We start from the raw sequence: 24,479 nt of genomic DNA, 5'->3' as shown, positions 1-24,479 counted from the left end.
ACAGCTGACCAGCAGACCATGCGGGAGCCTCATCAGGGAGGGACAAGGCCCCATGATCCTCTGCTCACTAGAAAGCCTGAAGTCAGCTCCAGAAAGGGAATCCTGCGACAGCACAATTTGGTTTCAAACTGCTCTGGGTCCATATCTTTTTTTTTCTTCAAGATTTTATTTTATTTATTTGAGAGAGAGAGAGAGAGAGCGAGAAAGCAGGAGCAGGGTGAGGGGCAGAGGGAGAGCCGAGCAGGGAGCCCGACGTGGGGCTCAATCCAGGGACTCCAGGATCATGACCAGAGCTGAAGGCAGACGCTTAACCGACTGAGCCACCCAGGCGCCCTGTCCATATCCTTTTGAAAACGCTCAAGCTCGGAAGTTCAGAAGGTGTGGTGCCCAGATGAGAAGCATCCGCATTACAGGGAACTTGCTGGACGTGCAGATTCTTGGGGCCCAGACCAGACACACAGAATCAGAAACCCAGGGGGCAGGAGTCATCAACCCAAGTTTGAGTGAGCCCTCCGGTGAGACTCCCGCACACACTCAAGTCTGACAGCCACTCACCCAACAGTGGCTTTGGGCAATTACCTAATCCCTCCAAACTTCAGTTTTCCTCCCTAGCAAACTGAAGATAATAAAACCTAACCTCAAGGCCTTGTAAGGATTAATGAGGAGATGGGTATCAGGCACAAAGGAGCACTCTATGAATTATATCATCATCTTCTCCCTCGGGATTCTTAAAAACTCAGCATCCTCTGAGCGAATTTTCCATTTTTTCCCCTTTAATACAGTTAATTCTTTGCCTGGTGGAAATGATAAATGGACATCTCTGTTAGATTGAACGAAATAATATATTCGATGCAGATAAGCAGGTCATTATGGTAACATTGTTTCCTGTTACCAAAAAAAAAAAAAAAAGCTATATTGATGGGTGCAAAGAATCCTGGAGTCAGATATGGGAAACGTGCTCCCGTTCTGACTCTGTGCATGTCCCCTTCTGTAGGAAGCCATGTGGAATGTCAGAGGAGGCAAAAACATTGTAATCAGGTCACTTGGGGTTCCTATCCTACCTCGGCCATCACACGGATCTGCGGGGTCTGTTTTGCTCCTAGAACGCTTGTGCCCACACACCGCTGCCCAGAATGCACCTCCCTCCTTCCCTTCGCCCTATTCAGTTCATATCTGTAAGTAGGCCAGGAGATAATGAGCTGTTTCCACCGTGCCAATCAAGGAACAGGGAGAAATTGTCCCCGAAGCTCCTATCCCATTGGGTCATGCTTTTAATCTTAACTCCTTTCCTCTCCTGTGTGCTTGGGATGCCAACCAATTCTTTTTATTTTTTTATTTTTTTATTTTTTTTATTTATTCGACAGATAGAGACAGCCAGCGAGAGAGGGAACACAAGCAGGGGGAGTGGGAGAGGAAGAAGCAGGCTCATAGCGGAGGAGCCTGATGTGGGGCTCGATCCCATAACGCTGGGATCACGCCCTGAGCCGAAGGCAGACACTTAACCACTGTGCCACCCAGGCGCCCCGGGATGCCAACCAATTCTGCAAATGGCAGACTTTCCCAAACTTTCCCCGCCATGCAAACCCAGACAATAGAGGATGTCGCTGCCCTCACACAGCTGGCTAGCCATCGGAAGACATCTGCACCAGACTCAGATTAACCAGTGAAGAACACAGCCAGAGAGCACTGAGTGGCAGCTTGCTGTTCCGTAGATACTCTATAAGTGGCCCTTCTTAAGACAGGAAATGGGCACACCCCATGAGCCCACAGCCAACGCAAGGCCACCATATTCCAAGACTCCATCTTGGCCGCTGTGAAGAGGGGTCCTCTGGTGGGTTAGTTTCCTATGGTTGCCGAATCAGATTACCACAAACCTGGCAGCTGAACACAACTCAGTGTTTATCCTCTTACCGTTGTGGTGATCAGACGTCTGAAATCAGTTTCACCGGGCCAAATTCAAGGTAGCTGCAGGGCCGCGCTCTCTCTGGAGACTCCCAGGCAAAGTATGTCTCTGCTTTCTCCAGAGTCTAGAAAACCTTCCTTACAGTACTTGTCCTGGAGCTTCTAACTCCAACATGAAAGCCAGCGTGCAGCATCCTGTTTCGGTCCTCACACAGCCTTTTGTTTCTGTGAACACACTTCTCTCTGCTCCCCTTTTATAAGGACACCGTGGTCACATGTTAGGCCGATCCAGATGATCCAGGACAAGCTCCTCATCTCAGTGTCCTTACCTTAGTCACATCCACAAGGTTCCTTTTGCTGTAAAAGTTAACATTCATAATCACAGGGATTAGGACTTGGATAGTTAGGGGGCCGTTAGCCAGCTTACCACATTCAGTATCAAGTGTCTTTTTTATGAAAATGAGAACTCTCCCTCCCATTAGGTGGCAAGTGGTAGATATTGTTACTTTCAGTTCCATCAACCCACAGAGAGGAAAATCAACCCTCGTGGCTTCGGAAAAATATTCCTGCACATCCGGGCAGGGCTTCGGTGAGAAGGCAGTTGCCGTCAAGACCCTCACTGCCCCCAGGCAAGTCTGCCACTTCCCATCGTGATCTCACTCCTGGTTTTCTCCCTTGTAAAACAGGGGATGAGGAAATCGCTGAGAAAATTAAATGCGACGACGTATGACAAGGGCCTATCATGGAGCTTGTGGGACAATAAACACTCCGTCCCTCAGTTTCCACGCTGGCCTCCGATTCCATCTGTAGAGCAAAGGAGCTGCTCAAGGACTTTGCTAGATTCCTGCAAAATCTGACTTTCTCTCACAGTGCAGATGGAGATGTCCCCTCCATATTTCCTCCCCCCGGCATTGCTCGGGGCCCCTTTGCCAGCCTGGCCTCTGCCCTATCCCGGTTGCTCCCATCATGGCCCTGCCATGAACGCCTTTGTTTCCCAGAACATAGGAAGACATCCAAGTTCCCTTGGGCCCTTGCTCTTTTCCTTTCCTCTCCTCCTGCCTCAAACCTGCTACTTCCAGAAGTATTTGAGGAAGAGAGATAAAAGACCCCCACTTCTGTCTTTACCAGATAAACAAATGCTAAGCAAAAACCAACCAGTCCAAATAGATAGATTGACTGGCTACAGATTTGTTGAGTTTTGAGTGCGTTGTTCTTCTTTATTCCCTTTTCTCCTCACACAACTCGGGGTTTTCATAATTTCAGAAGCTGATAAGCACACACTTCAACAGAGACTATTGTGAGAAACAAATGATTTTTATTGTGAAGTTGTATAAACTCGGTATCGGCTCCCGGCTTTCCAGCTTCCAGAGTGGCCTCCTCATCTCTCCTCACAACACAAGAAACCCAGCCGCGTGCCAGGCGTTTTGTGGGTGCCAAAAACAGAATGAGAGCTTTACATCTATTTCCCACAGTCCTCGATCCTGTCACAGAAGTAACATGGTCCTCGTGTTACAAACGAGGACACAAGCCTCGGAAGACTAGTTCAAGTTCCCACAGCCCAGTAAATGCGGTAGTTAGAAAGCCACGCTGTCTCCCTCTTCCGGGGCCTGAGTTTCCAGCTCTGACCCTGGTCAGGATGATCTCCATTTCACATAATCAGAGCTCCGTGGTTATGAGTCTATTATGGTACAAACATGCAAACACAGAGACAAAGGGAAAGGGAAACCGAAACAGAACAAAACAGAGCCACTTCAGGACCGCCTAGAAAGCCTTTGCTGTACACATCCCAGCCACCTCGGGGATCAAGGAGGAACAGGATTACGCAGTGTCTTCCTCCCAAGCCCAGAGGCTCAAGAGGTATTTGGGGCTATAGGAAAATGAAAAGACGGAAGGCTGAAGGTTGGAATATGGAGAAGAGAGAGAACCAGACGCTAAGAAATGGAGAAAAGAGACCTCAGCAGGTGGGGACAGCCTGCAGCCATGGCATATCAGAGCTCCCCTCACACCAGCGCTGCTCTCATCTCAGAGCCAAAACCCAAAAGAGATGCCTGCCAGGTCTTCCCGTGCCCACAGACACACATGTGTGTGCATGCATCGGCACGAAGACACATGAATTCCACAAACACAGATTTCACTTTTACAAAAAGTGAAATTGTTTCTGAGAGCTGCTTTACAAGTGGGGGTAGAATGCACTGCAAAACACCCTGTGAGATCAGAGTACTGTCCTCTGTCCCCGCCTGCAGCCGTGACAAGTCAGCCTGTGGCACGAGAAGGCCTCGAAGACAGTTGAGTCACGCCAGCTGCCCTGGCCACAGACACTTGCACCCTCCTTACTCAGGGAAGCAGGACCCAGCAACCGCCTTCGCTCGCTCACGGGAAGCGGGATAGGGTATAGTACTCACCACGCTAGGAATGAGAACAGCTGAGTTGACCAGACTAGGGCTAATTTAAAAATTCATTTTTATAGGTGGCTACATTACTGTATTAGTTGCTACTGTTGCTGTAACAAGTACCACAAGCGGAGTGGCTTAAACAATAGGAATGTGTTCTGTCGTAGTTCCGGGGCTAGAAGTTCAAGATCAAGGTGGCCGTTGCAGTGTTCCCTCTGAAGCACTGGGGATGGCCTGGCCCAGGCCCCTCTCCCAGCTTCTGGGGATTCCTTGGCTCATGCCAGCCTCACTCCAGTCCCCACAGGGCGTTCTCTCCCCATGCTTATCTGTGTTCCAATTTCCCCTTTTTAAAAGGACCCCAGTCTATTGGATTAGGGGCCCACCCTACTCCCCTGTGACCTCATCTCCACTAATTGCACCTGCAATGGACTTTTTTCCAAAAAAGTTCACATTCTGAGGTTCCGGGGTTTAGGACTTCAGCATAAGAATTTAGAGAGGGCACAATTCAACTCCTAACAAGAGTTTGCAAGAAGAATGAGCCACAACCCAGTCTGTTTCCTATTTATGAAACACAAGTTGGACTGGGTGATCACTAAGAGACTTTTCAGCAAAACGATTCTACAATTGTATCCGTAGCAGTGGTTTGCCTCTGTCACTGCATGTTAGAATTATGTGGGCAGCTTCTAAACAATGTCACTTCTGCCTCAGAACAATTAAATAGTCAGCCTTCCTAGGGGTGGAGTCTGGCCATTTTAAAGCCCCCTAGAGGATGCTAATATGCAGCCATTTTGAGAAGTAGTCATCTGCAGAATTCCCTCGGACAGACTGAGGGGACCTGGTGGGTGTCCAAGACATCATCCTATCAAAACACACAAGCTTAACCTTTCTCCGGGCAGGAATCTATATCACAGAATTATTCACAAACACACACAGTAGGCAAGAAGGTGAGTAGCGTTCTGAGGACACCACTAGAGTTTCGATCGGAATTCCAATTTTAGTAATAATCAAGAGCAAGCATTACTTCTGCCGGAACTTGTCCCTGACTCTCACAGGCTGAGTTGAACCTTCTTCCTCCTCCCTTGGGTTTCCCCTAACATGGCCCTTATTGTGTTCCTGTGATGGTCCGTCCTCTGCATGAGGCTGTGTGCTTGTTAAGGGCGAGGTCTGTGTCTCAGTCATCACAGTAACACACAGGCTGGGGCATGGTTTGTGAATGTTTTTGCATGAATGAATAAACGAAAGGGGAGTGAATGAATCAGTATGACGATTCATAATAGAAAATTTAAACCAAGACGTCAGTAACGGCTTATTACTGTAGTAATTTGGAAGAATGACATATTTGCAATTTTGCCAAAAATAGGCTTTATTTAATTTTATTATCTTGATTGCAAGAATCCTCATTTGACACTAAAGTTAAGAATAGAGGGAGTACTGCTCACTTTTTATAGGACTATGCTTTCTAGCAAATATACTTTAAAACACAAATGAGTCAGAGTGTGCCCAAGGGTTCAGACCCTTTTTCCACAGAACCAACAGCTTTCTCCTTTGGAATTAGAATCAAAGTTCATACATTTATGACAAATCGTGAAGGATGCAGGATATGCCCAAAATGGAACTCCTTGTCAGAGAATACTGTGAGTTAATCCAATTATTCTAATCCAGTTTGTATACATATGCAAGCAAGGCCTTACACAAAGACAGGATGAAAAACAGGATAGCATTCTAGAATCCAAACACATGCTTCTGTAAAATAACAGGAGATTCTTACATAAATCTATTCATGGCCTGATAGCTTCCTTTCCTTAGAAAAACCAGGCACCACTAACACAGGGCAGCTATTATGCTCATTTTTCCGGAAGCTGAAATGCAAAGATACTTAAAAACGCAGCAATATATCCATGCACTAATTTAGTAAGTAAATGCATTTTCAGTGATTACCTGCTGTGCTCCGTGTTTGGCGCTTTGGGAAGAAAACAGACGTTAAAATAAGGCCCTTAGCTAGGAGGAAATTTCATTCTAATATAGGAGAAAAATCTGCTATATAGTTGTAATATCAGACAGGATGCTTTTCTGCAGTAAAACGGAGGCTCTAAATAAAGTGTGATCGTGAATTAAAGTGGAGAGATTGGTCGTACGATTATGGGAAAGTGATATTGAACAGATGTTCAAAGAGGGTCAGGTTTTGATAAGTAGAGATTTGAAGGAGAATATTACAAACGGGGGGAAATCAAGGCATGAGTAAAGGTTTAGGTGAGAATTACCATAATCAGGGTAAGAAGTTTGGTGTTAACTTTAAAGGCAATTGGGAGCCGTAGAATGTTTTTGCAGCAACACTGTAGGAGAATTAATCTTTAAAGAAAGTTTAGGGTAAATTGGGGAGGGAAGAAGACTGGAAGCGTGGGAACAAATATGGGAGACCCATTCAACCGTAGGGTTGGTGGGAAGATGGAAAGAAAACAGGATCAGAGGCATGGATAAAGGACTGATGGACATGTCCAGTCCAAGCAGGCACCTGAACACAAACATGTTTCTCTCCACCTTCTAGATTTCCCCCAGAGTAAAAGACATGGATAATCCGGTAAGAACAAAGAAAACTGGAGAGACAACAAATTTGCTAATAAAATGGTGAAAACTAGCTGCCTATAAAAATGGCCATTCTCCATTTGTAGTTATTACCACTTAAAATCTCTAGTCGTTAGAAGAGACTTACCAACATGAAAAAAATAAGATTGAGATAAATGGGGAAAATAACTGATTCCATAAAAATAAAGATAATTTAAGATATTAAAAAAACCTGCTTTAAATAGTATTCTCAGAGAAATTCAAGAAGGATTTACAAGATGATATAAAATTTAAACAGAGAGCAAGAACGAACTCTTGGGTATTAAACGTAAAGTCAAGGTAATCTCCCAGAAAATAGAGCAAAAAGAAAAAACTTAAAAAATGAGAAAAAATTTAGAGAGCTAAATCTCACTCAGTTTAGGAGATTATAATCAGGCAGGGTTTAATCAGGGAAGCGGAGCTACCAGGACTGATGGGATAAGAGATTTGTTGTAGGTAAGAGATTTGTTGTAGATATGAAATCTCACGCAGTTGTGTGAGGAGCTGGGGAAGTTCGGGTCCAGGAGGTGAGAGAAGTCACCGAGAACTCAGGATGAGAAGGCAACCCGGCTCGGCTGCCCAATGGGACTGCAAATGGAAGGCTCCTGGAGGGTTCTGTGGTCTACTTCCCTCTGTGCAGTCTCCATCTCTGTGGGTCTGCTGCCACGTGTCTGGTGGAGGGCTTGGGGCTGCAATTTGGCTACACGGTCAACGGTCAGGAGTAAGAGCTGGAGCAGAGAGCAGGTGCAAGATGGAACCCACTGACCCCTGCATCCTGTCACCACATCTAAGCATGGCAACCTTCAGACAGCAAAGTCTGCAGCTTCACACTGGCCCTCCAGTTCTCACAGAAACTCCTGTTTCAGCAAATCGAAACTAGACCCCACAGGGAAAGGGATTCGGAAGTTCCAGCCGAACCAAACTGACACAATACAAACCACCCATATCTGACTGTAAAAGTGAAAAAGAAGGAACACAGAAAAAGGGAAAGTTATCACTATCATAAAGGGGGGAAAACGAGACACATGTCTTCAGGTTGAAAGAGTACCACAAAGGTCAAGCAGGTTGTATTTTTAAAAAGTCCACAGCTAAGCACCTTCATTAAATTTCAAAACACTCATGATAAGCATAAGCTCATATATGCTTCTGGAAAGAATTAACCACAAGTGAGAACGATTCTCACTAAATATCTTAGCAAATATACTGATGGCCTGAAGACAGGAGAGTAATGCCTTCACAGGTCTCAGGGAAAATGATTTTGAACCTATGATTCTATATCCCAATCAGAGCAAGCCCCAAGGAGGGTCACTTAGACATGCAAATATCAAACACCCAGTAAGCGCATTTTCAATGTATCTTCTCGAGGAAGTTATTAGAGGATACTCCCTAACATAATATAATGAAAGTCCAAAAAAGGAGGTAGATGTGGGCTTGAAATGTGTCCCCAATTCATGTCTCAAGGAAAAAAATCTGCAGGATGACAGTTTCACAATGAGACTAGAAACTGGTCAGGTCAAATAAAAGTGGGAAGTCAGCAGGTTGCCACAAAGCTATCTTCCCAAGAATGGACGCATTCTAAGCAACAGGTAGAATGAATAAAGACATAGATAACTTTAATGGAATAGTGAAGAAGGAATGTTTCTTCTGTTAATAAAAGAGCTGTTAGGAAACTATTTGAAAAGGAAAACTGGAAAAGTCATTGTATAAACATGAGACAACTAATATTAATAGATTGGGATGACAGGGGACCCATTGGACCTGATTATTAGGAACATTCTCTTTTAAATAACAAATGGGCCATAGGGAAGAAAGTATAACCCAGCCCATTATTAGAGTTTACATAGAACAATATTAAGGTAAGAAAATTAGTATTATTATTTATTTTTGTTCTTATTTAGGTATATTATATAAATGTACAATGATAATCAAGGAAAGAAAACAACAACTTAATAACTATCAAAGGTTGGGAAAGGAAAGAAGAACAAAATACACCTGCACTGAATAGCCACTTCTTTCCTAGCAAGGGGTAAATAAACACTTCTTAAATACACTTCAAGAAATATAGTGCCAACCCCATAGAAAGAGCTCAAGAAATATTTATTAGGTGAATGAATCAGCCAATAAAGAGTGGTAGAATTGTATTATCTCAGATTAGAGAGAAAATTACCTGAAGGATGAAAATAGAAATCGTTAATAATTCACATATATTCCAGTCCAAGGAAGTAGAACTGAAAATGGAGAGGAGTATGGTTGCTTTTCATTCTCCGCACTTCTGTGCTATTACATTTTCAACATGTGCACCTATTACTTTAGTGTAAGAAAGAGTAAATGGTGGGGCACCTGGGTGGTTCAGTCAGTTAAGCGTCAGCCTTTGATTTAGGCTTAGGTCATGATCCCAGGGTCCTAAGATTGAGCCCCATGTGATGTAGAGCCTGCTTGGGATTCTCTCTCTCCCTCTCCCTCTGCCCCTCCTCCCACCCCTCCCACGCTCTCTCTCTCAAAAAGAAAAATTATTAAATGATGATTATACTGTCGTCGTGCAAGAGAATTATTTGTTTTTTAAGAAACACATACTGCAGTATTTCATAAAAAGACATCATATCTTTAACTTACTCTTCAATGTTTCAGGAAAACATAGGGGTGTGTGTGTGTGTGTGTGTGTGTATGCATGTGTGTGTAGACAGAGATAGAGAGACAAAGGAAACACAAATGTAAGAAAATGTTAACATTTGGGGAATCTGGGTAAAGGCAATTATCCAGGAATTCTTTGTGCTATTCTTGTAACTTTTGTGTAAGCCTAAAATTATGTGAAAATAAATAATAGTAATAAATGTTTTAAAAAGATGTTAAGATATGTGAATAGGACATAGGTATTGTAACTTTTTGTTGAAAATATAGTTTAGGAAAATATCTAGCAATTATATACCCTATAGTCTTTAAATGTAATTCAAAAGTATTAAACCTTAAGTATAACCTTCACTTATGCATAGAGGAAAGGTTTTGAATATCTCTATATATCAATTGCGGTATAGATAGATATGATAAAATACATGTAATATTATATTATTATATTATATTATTATCATATATTATCATATATTATCATATATTATGTTATTACATGTAATATTAAATACAAGTTTACACATTATATGTGTGTGGAAAATGCAAAATATTTCTAAGTGATATCCATATGAACTAAAATCTCAGCAATTCCCTTAGGGAAGGTACAGTATTTTAATAGCATTTCATTATTACATGGTTCACCTCCCTATGCAAAATGTATCAGGACCCACAAAGTAATTGCAACCCTGTATAGTGTGTACAAAAAGTAAATAAATTATTGCAGAAGACCCATAAAAGTCAAAAATTTGAAATGTAATATTTCTTCTCCAAGCAGTTTGAAAGTGGCCATGTGACTTAGATGGGTCAAAGACTATATTTATTTTCCTGGGAACAAAAAAGAATGAAATGGGTAGAAGGTAGAGGATTGTAATCTGAAACAAATTATAAAAGAAAATACAGACACAGTGATAAGTCCTGAAGGAAAAGACAGGGCGAATGCAGATGGTTATGTAGTTTCCTGGTGGCGCTAGGATACAAACTGGTGGGTTGGGAGAAGAGCTGGTTTGGAAACGAGAGTGCTAATTCAGTTGGGGACCTGCTGCATTGGGATATCGGGGGACATCCATGTGGAGATACGCAAGAGTCAAGAGAGGGTTGCCTCTGGAGGAACGTAATTTGGAATCATTCACAAGCAATGCACGGTAGTTACAATTGCCAAAGTCAGGAAGACTGAAGAGGAAGCAGCTAGAGAGAAGAGAGCCGGCTGAGAACAGAAGCCCCCCAAAGTGGGGGACAGGAAGAGGCAGAAAGAAGCCAGGAGAGGTGGGAAGCGGTGGAAAACAGCATCATTTCCTTGAGGGCTCAGGAGCAAAGGAGGAAGCTTTTGCCAACCACTGCAGGGCACTGCATAGAAACAGAGGCCTGGCACCTGGGTGGCTCAGTCAGTGAAGCATCTGCCTTTGGCTCAGGTCATGATCCTGAGGTCCTGGGATTGAGCCCTGCATCAGGCTCTCTGCTCAGTGGGGAGTCTGCTTCTCCTTCTACCCTTCCCCCCTTCTTGTGTGCTCGCTCTCTCTCTCTCACTCTCTCTCTCAAATAAATAAAATCTTGGGGGGAAAAAAGGAAAAAACACAGATTCTAAGGACAAAGGAAAGACTTGGTTTTGCGGAATAGAAAAGCTGATCAGCTTTTCAGTAAACTGAATAAAAGAGTACAGAGAGAGGCAGCCAGATTACAAATGTTCAGTGAGGAATGAGGGTGAGGGAATGAAGGCAGTGAGAACTTTTAAGAATGCCAGTGATTCTGCTGGTGGGAATGCAAGCTGGGGCGGCCACTGTGAAAGAATATGAAATGTGCTCAAAAACTAAAAATGGAGTTACCATATGATCCAGCGATGTCACTGCTAAGTATTTACCTAAAGAATATAAAAACACTAATTCAAAAAGACATCTGTACCCCTATGTTTATTGCAGCATTGCTTGCAATAGCCGAATGATGGAAGCAGCACAAGTGTCCATCAACTGAGGAATGGATAAAGAAGATGTGGTGAGTGTACACAGTGGAATATTACTCAGCCATGAAAAACGAAATCTTGCCATTGGCAGCAGCATGATGGAGCTAGAGTGTAATATGCTAAGTGAAATAAGTCAGTCAGAGAAAGAAAATACCATATGATTTCACTCATATGTGCAATTTAAGAAACCAAACAAATGAGCAAAGAAAAAAGAGAAAAACAAATAAACAGACTTAAATGCAGAGAACAAACAGATGGGTACCAGAAGGGAAGTGGGTGGGGGATGGGTGAAAGAGGTGAAGGGAATTAAGAGTACATTTATCGTGAGAAGCACTGAGTCATGTATAGAATTGTTGAATCATTATATTATACACCTGAAACTAATATGACACAGTATGTTAACTAAACTTGAGTTTTTAAAATGGCAAAAACAGGGGCGCCTGGGTGGCACAGCAGTTAAGCGTCTGCCTTCGGCTCAGGGCGTGATCACGGTGTTCCGGGATCGAGTCCCACATCAGGCTCCTCCGCTGGGAGCCTGCTTCTTCCTCTCCCACTCCCCTGCTGTGTTCCCTCTCTCGCTGGCTGTCTCTTTGTCACATAAATAAATAAAATAAAATCTTTAAAAAAAAATGGCAAAAACATGATAAGGTTAAAAAAAAAAAAAAAGACTAGCAGTTAAAGACAGGAGTAGCGCTGCCCACAGTCGTCTAGACGGAGTATCTGAGTGTGTTGAGTGCAGAACAGGGATTAGAACATGGGTTTCTGGGGGGCGCCTGGGTGGCACAGCGGTTGGGCCTCTGCCTTCGGCTCAGGGCGTGATCCCGGCGATCTGGGATCGAGCCCCACATCAGGCTCTTCTGCTATGAGCCTGCTTCTTCCTCTCCCACTCCCCCTGCTTGTGTTCCCTCTCTCACTGGCTGTCTCTATCTCTGTCGAATAAATAAATAAAATCTTTAAAAAAAAAAAAAAAAAAAAAAAGAACATGGGTTTCTGGAACCTTCTTCTCAAAGTAATCCTGCTCCTAACTCCCCTTGGCTGTGGGGCTGATTTCCCACAGTGGCGAAGACAGAGCCCTGGCACGTGCTGGGATGGCAGGCTTCTTACAGTGTTGCCAAGTCTGCACACAGCTGCAAGTCCTTTCCGAAGGAGTCAGGGGCACGACTCTAAGTAAATCAAATGTTGGTAAGACATCAAGAATTAGCGACATTCCCAGAAACTATTTTAAGCAATTCTCAATGTATTTATCCAAATGGAAACAATGACTCAGTAAATATGGATAAATATTTTTACCAAATCTGTTTCTTTTGACCTTTTAATTTGAAGCCTAATTCATTTTGTTTATTTTCCCACTAAAAGCATTTAGCCTTCTTCTGAGAACACTTAGATTTGTTATTAAAGTTTTTTGAGGAGCCCCTGGGGGGCTCAGTTGGTTAAGCATCTGCCTTTGGCTCAGGTCATGATCCCAGGATTTTGGGATCAAGCCCCACATGGGGCTTCCTGCTCGGCGGGGTGAAGCTTCACCCTCTGCCTCTGCTCCGTCCCTCGCTCATGTTCTCTCTCTCTCCCAAATAAACAAATAAAATCTTTTTAAAAAAAATAAAAATAAAAATTTTTATTGTATGAAGCAATAAACTGAAACATATCAGTGAAAGGCCTAAAGAAAATGTTATCGTTAGCGTTATATTAAAGATTGTACATTTTTAAAAACCATTTCCAAATAACTAGAGTTTTCTGATTAGGTTTTGCACTAAGATATATGAGACTGTTAGACAAATGACTTTGAGTCTTTGGGGCGTACAAGTTGTCAAAAATAATGAAACTGAGACTCGTGCCCAATCTATGCAGAAAGTAATCTCCTGGTATCGCCAAAATCCTGGAGCACTGTTATCACCGAAGTCCTCGCAGAGCCACCCCTTTAAGCCAAAGCAGACAAGCTAAGTCAAGATTTCTTTTAAAAAGCTGTGGAATTTAAATCCTGCCCTGGAGGAAATGACTTGCTCAATTTAGAGGAAAAGAGGGGGAAAAAGGAGAGAGCGAGAGAGAAAGAGAGAGAGAGATTACAAAGAATATAACTGCTAATCTCCAGGAGAAAATGTCTTATCACACACTTCAAGTTTTACTGTTATTCCTCAAGCAAAACTGCTCCGAGTTCTCTTCCCTTGGTTTTCCTCTCCACATCTGACCCAGCAGGAAGCATAAACCAAACAACCCCGCCTTCTGACTCTCCTCCTTTCCTGCCCGCGCCTTAGTCCTAAGGAAATAGAAGCAGACCGGAGCGCTATCATTTCTAGCCTGGAGATGTTTCATTTTTATTCAAATAGTTTAAGCTCCATAAAGCATATGAAGCAACATCTTCAACTTTCAAAGAATATGGCAAGTATATTCTTTTCTCAGCGTCATTTAATATTTGACAAATTGCTCCTGAATGATTTTGTTACCTAAATATACTCTTTTTTTGTGCGCAGTTTTTATCCATTTGGGTGGAGTTTTTTAAATCTTCCTGTCACTGTATCGCCTTCAATTCATTTCTTAAAGCTCAGAATTATTACTTTTTTGTTGCTGACAAGATAGGAAATAATTCTTCAAGACACATTATATTCAAGAACCATGTATTTGTTCCAATGCCCAGGAGTGAGATGCTTTTGAGAAATAGCATACTTAGTGAGAGCGTATTCCAGAAGTAATGTGGAGCCAGCATTTGGAGCACAGTTGTATGGCTGCCCATATCCCTTAGTCATGTTCATGCCCACCATTAGAGACTCACCTCACGATTCCTGCCTCCGACTGTGCCTCTCCCACCATCTTTGACCCAATGGATCCTCTCACTTTGGTACCTGCTATGTACTTTTGCAGCTATGCTTACTATACATTAAAATTATTCTGGGATTCTATTTAACTCGTCTTGATTGTCCTGGCGTGAAGTACAGTTTGGGGGCTCTTGTGAGCACTCAGCAATCCTTGTGGAAAAAGAAAAGACAGAACAAGGTAGAAACATCATTTTTCTAATTCTAGCTTTGGCTGCTGTCTCCCTCTAATAGTAAAACAGTACAGGTAAGAGTATAGCAGGGGACAAGAAGCCCTAATATTCTCCAAGAGCAGCAAGGCTGAGCACAGTATGGTGGGCTACTCAAATCCACAATGCCTGTTCAACACAGCTGTCTGAGTCCATTCTGGCTGCCATGACAAATTGTATCATAGACCCGAAGGCTTATAAACCACAGAAGCCTATTTCTCACAGCTCTGGAGACTGGCAGTTCAAGATAAAGGTGCCACTCTGGTTGGGTTCTGGTGAGAGCCCCCTTCCTCTGGTTCACAGATGGCCGTCTTCTCCTGGGATCCTCACAGGGTGGAGAGCAGAGACATTCTCTGGAGTCTCTCTCATAAAGACACTAATCCTTTTTAGGCACGAGGGCCCCACACTCATGACCTCATTACTTCCCAAAGGCCCCACCTTTTCATACATCATACTGGGGGTTAGGATTTCAACATATGAATTCTGGGGGGACTCAGACATTCAGTCCATAACAGCAACGATGCGGTGGCACTTCTTGTGAAGAATTTAAGTCAGACAGAGTCATCCAGTGGCAGGGGGAGGACACCTGCTCAGGCTAAAGTGGCTCTGAAAGGTCTAGGGCGTGGAGTGGGCAAGGGTTGACCTCTCTCCAGGACTTTCGAACCCAAAGTGACCCATCTCGAAGCATCATAGTCTCCCCACTGGGCTTGACATCTCAATCAGGGAGTCTGACCAAAAAGAAGGTACTTCTCTTTTTAAAATTCTTAACATGATCCTTTCTTACCCAGTTTATTTTGGCAGTTTTACATCTGAAATCAAGTTCTCCTTACTTAACTAAGCAGCACGTCTTCCTTCTTAAGCCTCTTTCCTCAAGTTCTCTTGAACTAGAAATAGTCTGTTCTCTGATGCTTTCGGCATTTCATGGGTGCAGCCTCGTTTCTCTACTATTTGTTATTCACTTCCTTTTTTTCTGGTAGAGTCATCACATTAAACCCACTCTTCCCTTGCATATATTGAGCACCTACCATGTACAGAATCCATAAGAGACAGCCTATGAAGAGGGAACTAAGGGGCTCCCCAGGGCAGTGATAGCTTTGCAAGTTAAGGCTGTTCTGATAGCATAGGCTTCCAAGCCAGGCATCAGCTAGCCATGTAAAAGGCCAGGGACTGAAAGGTTAAATGGGTGCACCAGGGCGCTCCTGGCTCAATAGCTCAGCCCGTGATGCAGTCACTACTCTATGAAAGGCAGCATGCTAGGGTTGTGGTATTTCAGGATTGAGAGCAATATGGATAAATGTAGACACTGCCATGGAGGGTTAAAAAATGAATTGTCTAAGTGCAAAAAGGGGTGACTTAGATTGACAGAGGGTCTTTAAAGATATTTTTATTTTAAATTGTGAAATATTTCAAATATTGACTGACCACAAGCACAACCTGGGCCAGCAGGATTCTAATGCTGAAAAAACCTGAAATCGTTGAGTCATTAGGCAGCAAGAGAAAAAAAAGCAATGCCCAGCTCGAGAGAGGCCATGCTTTCCTGCATCTGTCAGCTCCAGATCCTGCCCCATCCTCTCGTTCAAGGGAACTTGACATAGGTCCATTGGGGTGCATCTCAAGCACAAAGATCCGAATAGTGAGGGGTCAGTCTGTGAGACCTGAGAGGGATGCTTGAAGGAGTTCAGGCTGTTTAATCCAAAGAGGAGGCTCAGGGGACCTGTGACAGCTGTCTCAACAATGAGGGAAGGGCGGTCAGGGGCCCAAACAGAGGTGACTTACTCTCGCAACTCCGAAGGCCCCTGGGGACCAATGATCAAAGTCACGGAGAAGAAACAGGTTTCAGTTCAGTGTAGAGAACTTTCTAACATGAATGTTGTCCAGCAACGAGTCTGGGGTGTCACAGGAAATAAAAGCCTTATCCCTGGAGGTCAGATGCCAGATGCCACCTCCTGGGAATGAGCAGATTCCAAACTTCCCCCCAAGATGCTCACAGTCCCAAGGTGTGAGAGATGGGCAAAAAACAAAACAAAACAAAAACAAAAACAAACCCACCACAATGCCATGTAATGAGGGCTCAACAGAGACAGGAGATTTATACAATGCTCTGAAAGATCAGAGAAGAACTCTTCAGAGAGGAAGTGACATCTGACCTGCTACCTGAGGTATGCAGAAAATACAACAGAGGAGTCACCATGTGCAATGACTTAGAAAGCTTACATGAGGCCTGAGGAGTGTACCTGATCTGAAGTACTGAGTGTTTGAACCGAAAGTAGTGGAGAATGAGGCCACAATTGAGAACCACGCTTAGGAATTTGGAATTGAGCACGTGAGCAAATCCCTGATTACATCCCTATTTTAAGAGTCTCACTTGGGCAGCTGCATTCGAGGTAGGCGTTGTCTTGGTATGTTGAAGATCTCATCTATCACAGGCAACTAACGTAATCCAATATCAGTTTCTTTATTGATTTACGGAGTCTCTTTCCCAACTTATTAACTACATGACATTCAGATTGCCCAGAAACACTTTTTAAAAAGAGAAAAGCAGGATCCCTGGATATTTCTGATTCTGTGTTTCCTGTTTGTTTCAGAGGATGGCAAGCTGTTGAGAGTAAAAACAATGTCATTACCCCCAAACTCCAACCGGTTCTGGGCCGCATGAGGCCTCAGTGTATGTCTAACACATTGGGATATGGAGAAGATGCTTTATTTTTGAAAATCAAACATGGAGAACCCCAGCACAGTACTTGGTCACATTTTAATTTAAAAACAATTTGGAAAAATTATCACTTTTGCTCCAATCACCACTTCTAATACATTCTTCATTAATTGATCTGCCTAGTTAGATAAAATATACTTTTTGCCATCTAAACTCCTTTAGCCTTCTTTCAGTAAAATGCACTGGAATCTGGCCAACTCCCAGCCCCATGCAGGATGGTTGGAGTTGATCGCACTCTCAGCTCCAGAGGTAGCCCCCTCAATGACCAGAGCCAGTCCTGCACTCCCCTGCCATCGTGATTGGTTTAGAGATGGTTCAAATGCTGAATCGGAGCCACAAGACACCACTAAAACTTTGCTGGGGGTTCTCGAGAAGACACCCTTAACCTTCGCCCCAGACGTGAAGCTAGAGGTAGGGGGATGAAAGGCCTGGAAGTCCTGCAGCCAACTTCTGCTCATAGAAGGAGAGCCTCCCTGAGAATGGGTACATGACAGGAATCAGAGCCAGACAATGGAGAAAATGCACCTCTTAGGACACAGCTTGACCCAGATCCACCCCTGGGCTTTTCACCTACAATAGTCACAGATTCTCTCCTTTGCTTAAGCTACTTTGAGATTTTCTGTCACTTGCAACCCAGAACTCCTACCTGGTAGATAAAACTTTGGGGGGGGGGGAATTGATAAGATAAATTCATCATTCATTCTATCTGCCTCTTAAGAAAGCTGTCTCTGCAGTTAAATTATTTTTTCCCAGAAAAACTCACCTGGGTGACATTTTCCTAGTTCTGCTTTATAAAGGTGCCCAGAAAGTACATTTTCTAACCTCTGCATCATGCTCCCGCTACATCATGAGACTTTGCTGGCACTTACACTATCTCTAAGAGTAGACATTTGTGGGTTTGTCATTATGTGTTAATAGGCATTGGGTGTCCAGTAACAGGGCAATTTCTTGCTTATCTTTGGATATTTCACTGCTCTTAATACAGGGCCTGGAATGTAGCAGGTGCTCAATAAATATTTGATAAAGTAATTTGCATTCAATTACCATTTCATGTACAATACCCTTCCAGGTCATACAAAATCGAATTTTGTGTTGTTCTGGCAGTGTCGTTCTTTTAAAAAATCAATAGAAATAAATATGAAATTAGTGAAAACATTTCCTACTGAATCACTCCTGGATTCTGCAAGACTGACAATCCCACGTGTAATAGAACAAGTCACGTAATTTGAAAGGAAAAGCGAGTATCTGTAAATGGTATTTTAAAGATCTAGACAATGTTGAGGAAAAGCCTTCAGTTTTATTTTCATAGAACTAGGAAATCATATTTTATTAAGAGTGAAATATAATCCTGAACACAGAAATACGCAAAAGCTATGTTTGAACTTAATCAAAAATAATAGTAATCCATTGCATCGAATTCAAAAGATCAAGGCAAAGGACCATTATTGAATGGATTAACATAATTTACTTCCTCTTCCTTCAGCACCATTTTAGCTGTTCTTGGGGAAAATCATGTCAATTAATTGTGTCCCACTGTCATCATGGAAATCCAGCACCTTGCATACTGTCTGCATATTTTTGGTGCCCAGGGAATGTTTGTTGAACTAAAAGGAAAGAAATGAACATTCTTGTGCATTTAGTATGTATCAAGTGCTTTTTAAAGATGTTTTAATTTTTTATCCCACTTAATCTTTATGATAATCCTTTTATTCACCCATTCATCCATTTATTCATCATTCAATACGTATTACTAATAACCTACTCTGTGGTAAACTAGTGAATAGCAGAATCAGATTGCATTCCAGGACTCTTGGTTCCAAAGTCTGCATCATTTCCTCCCCACCTATTAGGTAGCTGCCCCAGTATAGGGAAAAGAATAACAATGATTTTAAGCACAAAAGAAATCCTTATGTTGGAGGACTGAGAGCCGCATTGGCTGAGCATGACTGATGCACGTGGACTGGGGCAAGGCTGGCAGCCCTGAAGCCTGAATTCTAGAATCCTTACTGACTTCCCAAGTCTCTCTCTGAGTAAGTTAGATTAATGAAGACTTACATGCTTGGTCTTAACATCTTAGGTCTTTTATATGCCAACCTTAAGAAATAGAAAATAATTTCCATTTGCTCTTTTGATTCCTTCAGCAAGTATGAGTATTTCCAAATAATAGCAACTATCATCTTTTGGGTGCTTATGACACACCAGAAATAGTGAAAATTTTGGTGCATGCATCAGCCCATTTAATCCTCACAGATCTCTGTGAGGTCAATCTACCAGTCAAAATTTTATGTAACTGAGAAAATTGAGGCCTTACCATGTTAAATTTACATTAACTGTAAAAAGCAAACCTAGTGGTGTTTGTCCAGTGTCTCCTTGACCCGTCTAATGCTGTGTACTGCATTAATCCACATAGCCTCCCCAAAACTACCAACCTCTCTTTCAAGTGCCACGTTAGCCTAGCCTTTGTGAATTGGCCTGAATTCTGAATGAGTGGGGTCCAAATTACTGGCATTTTCTTTATATAGGTTTTTTTCTTAAAATAGTTTGTGTCAGCTTCCATAGGGGTGGTTTGGGAGGCTAAAAAGCAGTGAAAGAATCAAATATGATTAGTCAAGAGGTCACTCTACCTACGTGTATAGGTCAGCTTGGGCTGTCCTAATAGAAGACCAAAGACTAAATGGCTCAAACAATAGAGATTTATCTTTTTTAAGGTTTTATTTATTTATTATTTATTTATTTATTTATGTATTTATTTATTTATTTATTGAGGGGACATAAGGGGAGGGAGAGGGACAAGCAGACTCCTCATTGAGCGTGGAGCCCAATGTGGGGCTCAATCTCACTTGAGATCAAGACTTGAGCCAAAATCAAGAGTCAGACGCTTAACCGACTGTGCCACCCAGGCACCCCAATAGAGATTTATTGTATCATAGTTCTGGAGTCTGGAAGTTCAAGATCAAGGTACCAGAAAGTTCAATGTTTAGTGAAGCTTCTCTTCCTGACTTGTAGGCTGCCTTCTCACTTTGTCCTCACATGGCCTCTTCTCTGTGTGGGCTTGGAAAGAGAGAAAAAGAGAGAGAGAGAGAGAGAGGAGAGAGAAAGAGCATTCTGATGTCTCCTCCTCTTCTTATAAGGACACCAGTCCCATTGGATTGAGATTCCAATGTTATGACCTCACTCAACCTTAATTACCTCCTTATAAGCTCCATCTCCAAACAAAATCACACTGGGGGTTAGGGATTCAACACATGAATTTGTGGGGACACAATTCAGTCCACACCACGAGGCCACATCCTCTTCACTGAAGATGTTTCTGGTGGGAATTGGAGATGTAAAAGCAAAACAAAACTAAACAAAATAAAACAAAACATAACAAGAAAGTAGATTTACCTTCCTCACCCAGAGCAAAATTAAGAGCCAGCGGCTTTAAGCAATGAAACCAAATCTTATGCCTGAAAATGGTGTTAGGCTTGTGATGAAGAGGAAGCCATCTTTCTTAATAAAGGCCCATGAAGACGAACAATAGCATTTAAATAAACACATGAGGGAGAGGTGAGAGCAGAGGATTCGACTGGAAGACACAAGCACGGTTCATGTGACCACTGTACAGCTTCATTCATTTCTCACTTTCTCCAACATTCTCACCTCTTTCCAAAATCCCCCTCCGTTCCCCTCTGGGACACCGCAACACATTCTCGCCCGGTTTCTTGGGCTTCCAGGCTCCATCTCCAAACCATGTCCAAAGGCAACCAGAGTGACAGGTTTACAGACCAAGTTAATCTTCTTAGCCCCCTGCTTAAAATCCCACAGTGGCTTCTAACTTCTCCTCTGATAAAGACCCACATTCTTCTCATAGAATTTTCTTCAAGGCCCAGCATAACCCAATATTGCCTGTCTCCCCAGCCTCCTGGGGACTCTGACCCCCCTTGCTCTTCATCTCCAGCCCCAGCTGTTTTCTGGTTCTTCAGGTTCCCCACACGAGTCTGGGTCCTCAGTTAGAAGCCCCCTGACATCCTGCACCTCTTATCTTCACACTTAGCCCTGTTGCAAGGAAATACTTAGCTCTGTGATCGTCAGTTCTATGAGGCCAGGGTTGCTCTTGCCCCACAGCACAGGGCTTAGTTAGCAAGCTCCGATGAATATTTGAGGACTAGATGACTCCAAGTAGAAGGAGAGTTTGTTGCCAAATTAAAGAACCTAGATGTTCATATTTTGAACGCAAGAAGCCACGGAAGATTCCTGAACTTGGATATAACATGCAGAAAAGTTTTCATCAGTTTTCCCCAGAATATGGCTGAGGGAATTCAGCACTACCTTTGACATTAATGAGCCGGCTGCCCCCAGGGTGGAAGACCCCAGAGTTAAGAAAAGGCAGCTGAAAACGCAGAGGCTTTCCAGTAACATTCTTCAGAGCCACTGTGACCCCCCCGCCCCACCCGTCTGAAGAAGGAGATGGAAGTTGGAGGACAGTGAATTCTGTGGCCTCTGCCACTGTTTTAGGAGAAGAAGCCACAGAAGAAGCAAAATTTTGAGACATTCGGGCTACACAGAACTTTGAGAATTAGCTGAGCCAAGGGCCATATCTCAGGAAGATTCAGCGACAGGGAAGTTAAAATCCATGCAGTCTAGAATTTATTTCTAGAGATTGTCACAACGCATAACCGGTAGGGGGGTTGCACAAACATGTACTTACAGGCTGTCAGTGTAACTGTAAGGAATGTGTGCATGAAGGTTCTTCTGTCCCATTCGTCTTGAGGGGCCGCTCAGGAGCTAAAGGGCATGACGCTGCTTCCATTCACGGGAGTCGGGTTAGGGGGAAAAAAAAGAAAAAAGAAAAAAAAGAAAGCAGACTGAATTCACTCCAAAATCCGGTTTTATTTTCAAGGCCATCTGTGCACAGACATACCCCAGAGGCAATAAAAAGCTGCATTATTCTTCATTATTGCCCTGGAAGAGTACTCTGGCTTAATAAGGGAGCCCTGATTTCATAAATGGAAAGGAACAACAGTTCCCTGGGATGGCGAATTAACTTGCTTTTGATAAATAAATGAATTTTCTCCCTGAGTAAACTTTGCCGAAGTAATTCAATGTCTTATTTTTTATATAATACTAATATTCTAATACCGCAGAGTTCTGTATCTGGTTAATTTTGTGGCTTTCCTATCTGAAGTTAAATTTCTATTTTATTAATTTGTAAAAATCTTATTTGGTTAGCCTGTGAAAACCTTGCTTAAATATATATTTTTTTTTATCCTGGGAATAATTTTTCAAGATGAGGCAAAGTCATTGAGTGAAGGGGGAAGTTGTTTGCATGGCTTTGGGAACATCTCAGAAGCTTCTGCTCCCGTCTAGAATGAGATGACCCCGCACAGCCTTCTGGAATGTTCACTAAAAGTCTCTAATTCCCATACCCTTCGCCAGAGGAAACCAGGTGTTAACACTTCCTTTAGTTTGGGGACTGGATGCCTAATACTCAGTTTCAACTTTGCAAAGGCATTTTTTTCAGGTATAGAGATGTTGGAATCTTTGGGTATACATTTCGGACATCATAGCACAAGGTCTATTTTCTTTCTACCTGGACCATGTGACCAGGATGGGGGGAGGCATGGAACACCTTCTGCTACAATCTGTCCACTCCTTACAGAAGCCACACACACCTTCTAAACTCCCCATGTCCCTCCAGACAGCGTCAGGGCTGCACTGTGACCCGTGAGTGACCAGAGGACAAAGTCTGAAGTGGGGGTGGGGGGACATCCTAGCAATTGTGTAGAGTCAGGGGCAGCTGTGCAGGTTAGGAAGAGCCGTGGGATCAGGGCCAGGAGACCCAAGTCGATACCTAACCCAGTGCACTAACTTTGGAAAGCCACTTAAACTCACTACGCCTCAGTTTTCTTACCCACAGAATGGACACACTCCTCCGTCCGAAGTAGGTTGCCACGATCCAGGGAAGTGATGGATATGCACACAGCAAATTACAAAGCACAGTTGGAAGCTTCAGGATGACTGCCCAGCACAGGGCCTGGCACTTCTGAGACCGAAAGCCCTATGAGGGCAAGAGCTTTCTCATTCACCGCCCCCACACACAGCATAGGGAAGGCAGTAGATGAACACTTGGTGAATCAAGATATGAAGGAATTCTTGAACATAACAGATGCTCAATTAATATTGGTTTCTTCCTTTGTCTCCACAAGGCTAAAAACGGTGCCTTGTATTGAACGCTTTAAAAGTTCTGCTGTTTGGTTAACAGATGTTAGTACATCACGTCTTTCTTCCTCTGGGGCTTTCCAATTTCCCTGGTGAATAGTTCTATTAAAAACCCAAGTGCCCGTTCTGAGACCCGAGTTTAGGTTTCAGAGAAACATTAGGGGGGAGGCTTTTGTTGGACCCGGCGAGCCATCAACAATGTCTTAGTCCACCTAGAAAAACAACAGGCCTTCCCGTGAGAACAGAGCAGGAGAACAGTGAAAGGAAGAGGCCAGTTGCAGGGCAGGGTTGTGGGAGGCAGTAGCTCCTGTACCCACGGTTTACTGGGAAGCTCAAGCCTGGGGGGGGCCGAAGAGACAGAAAAGACAGGGGGCCAAGAAGGAGGGGGAACAAATGTAAAGGCTGCCTTTCGAAGGTGACCACGGCCCCCGCGAGCGGATTGCTCAATCTCCAGCAGCGACGGCAGCTCTGAGCAGTGTCTCCAAGAGGAAGAAGTGAGAAACCTGTATTCCTGGCTCCACGGGAGTGGACTTTTCCAACATCTGGGGCGCTCTTATTTGGTTAGTTGGTGCCAGGTGGATCTGGCAGCATCTCGCACAACAAGGACACCGTGGGTGGGAGGCCCACAGTGCAGGTGACCAGGTACAGCCCCCATGTGACCTGAGGGGCCGGGATCAGCTTCCCTGACGAGGACATCCATCCGCAGCATCCACAGAGGTGTCAGGACTGGCCCCAGGACTGTGGGAGCAGCCCAGCCAAAGCCAGGGCCGCTCTGGCCAGAAAGCCAGGTGTATAAATGAGAGCTGGTGCAGAAGTGTCTTGGGTGTTTTACTCATGAGATAATTTTATTAATCAACACTACTAAAATTCCATGATTTTATGGGTGAGATAGCGTGGCAGGGTGGAAGGATTAGAGAACTTTGATCCCATTCTGGTTCAAACCCCAGCTCTAAACTATACTGCACAGCCCTGTGGCTTGGAGTGAGTCACAGTCTGGGCCATGGCTTTTCCATTTCAAAATAAGAGTGATGATAGGTACCTCCAGGAGTGGGCCGGAGACTAGAGATTAGACAGGTAATT

General features: G+C 43.5%; 1 long non-coding RNA gene across 1 annotated transcript; it reads right to left on the bottom strand.

The window, feature by feature from the left end:
* Positions 1–265: 265 nt before the first annotated feature.
* On the bottom strand, positions 266–23,708 carry LOC121100970. The gene is made up of 3 exons (XR_005832754.1): positions 23,092–23,708; positions 21,889–21,980; positions 266–2,259 (listed from the first exon to the last, which is right to left on the bottom strand). It is a non-coding gene; the product is annotated as an uncharacterized LOC121100970 (long non-coding RNA).
* Between the last annotated feature and the right edge of the window lie 771 nt (positions 23,709–24,479).

This window comes from Ursus maritimus, unplaced genomic scaffold (assembly GCF_017311325.1).
Source record: "Ursus maritimus isolate PB19 unplaced genomic scaffold, ASM1731132v1 scaffold_6, whole genome shotgun sequence".
NCBI lineage: Eukaryota > Metazoa > Chordata > Mammalia > Carnivora > Ursidae > Ursus > Ursus maritimus.
Note: the sequence above shows the minus strand (reverse complement) of the source record. Positions and strands in the feature narration are given on the sequence as shown.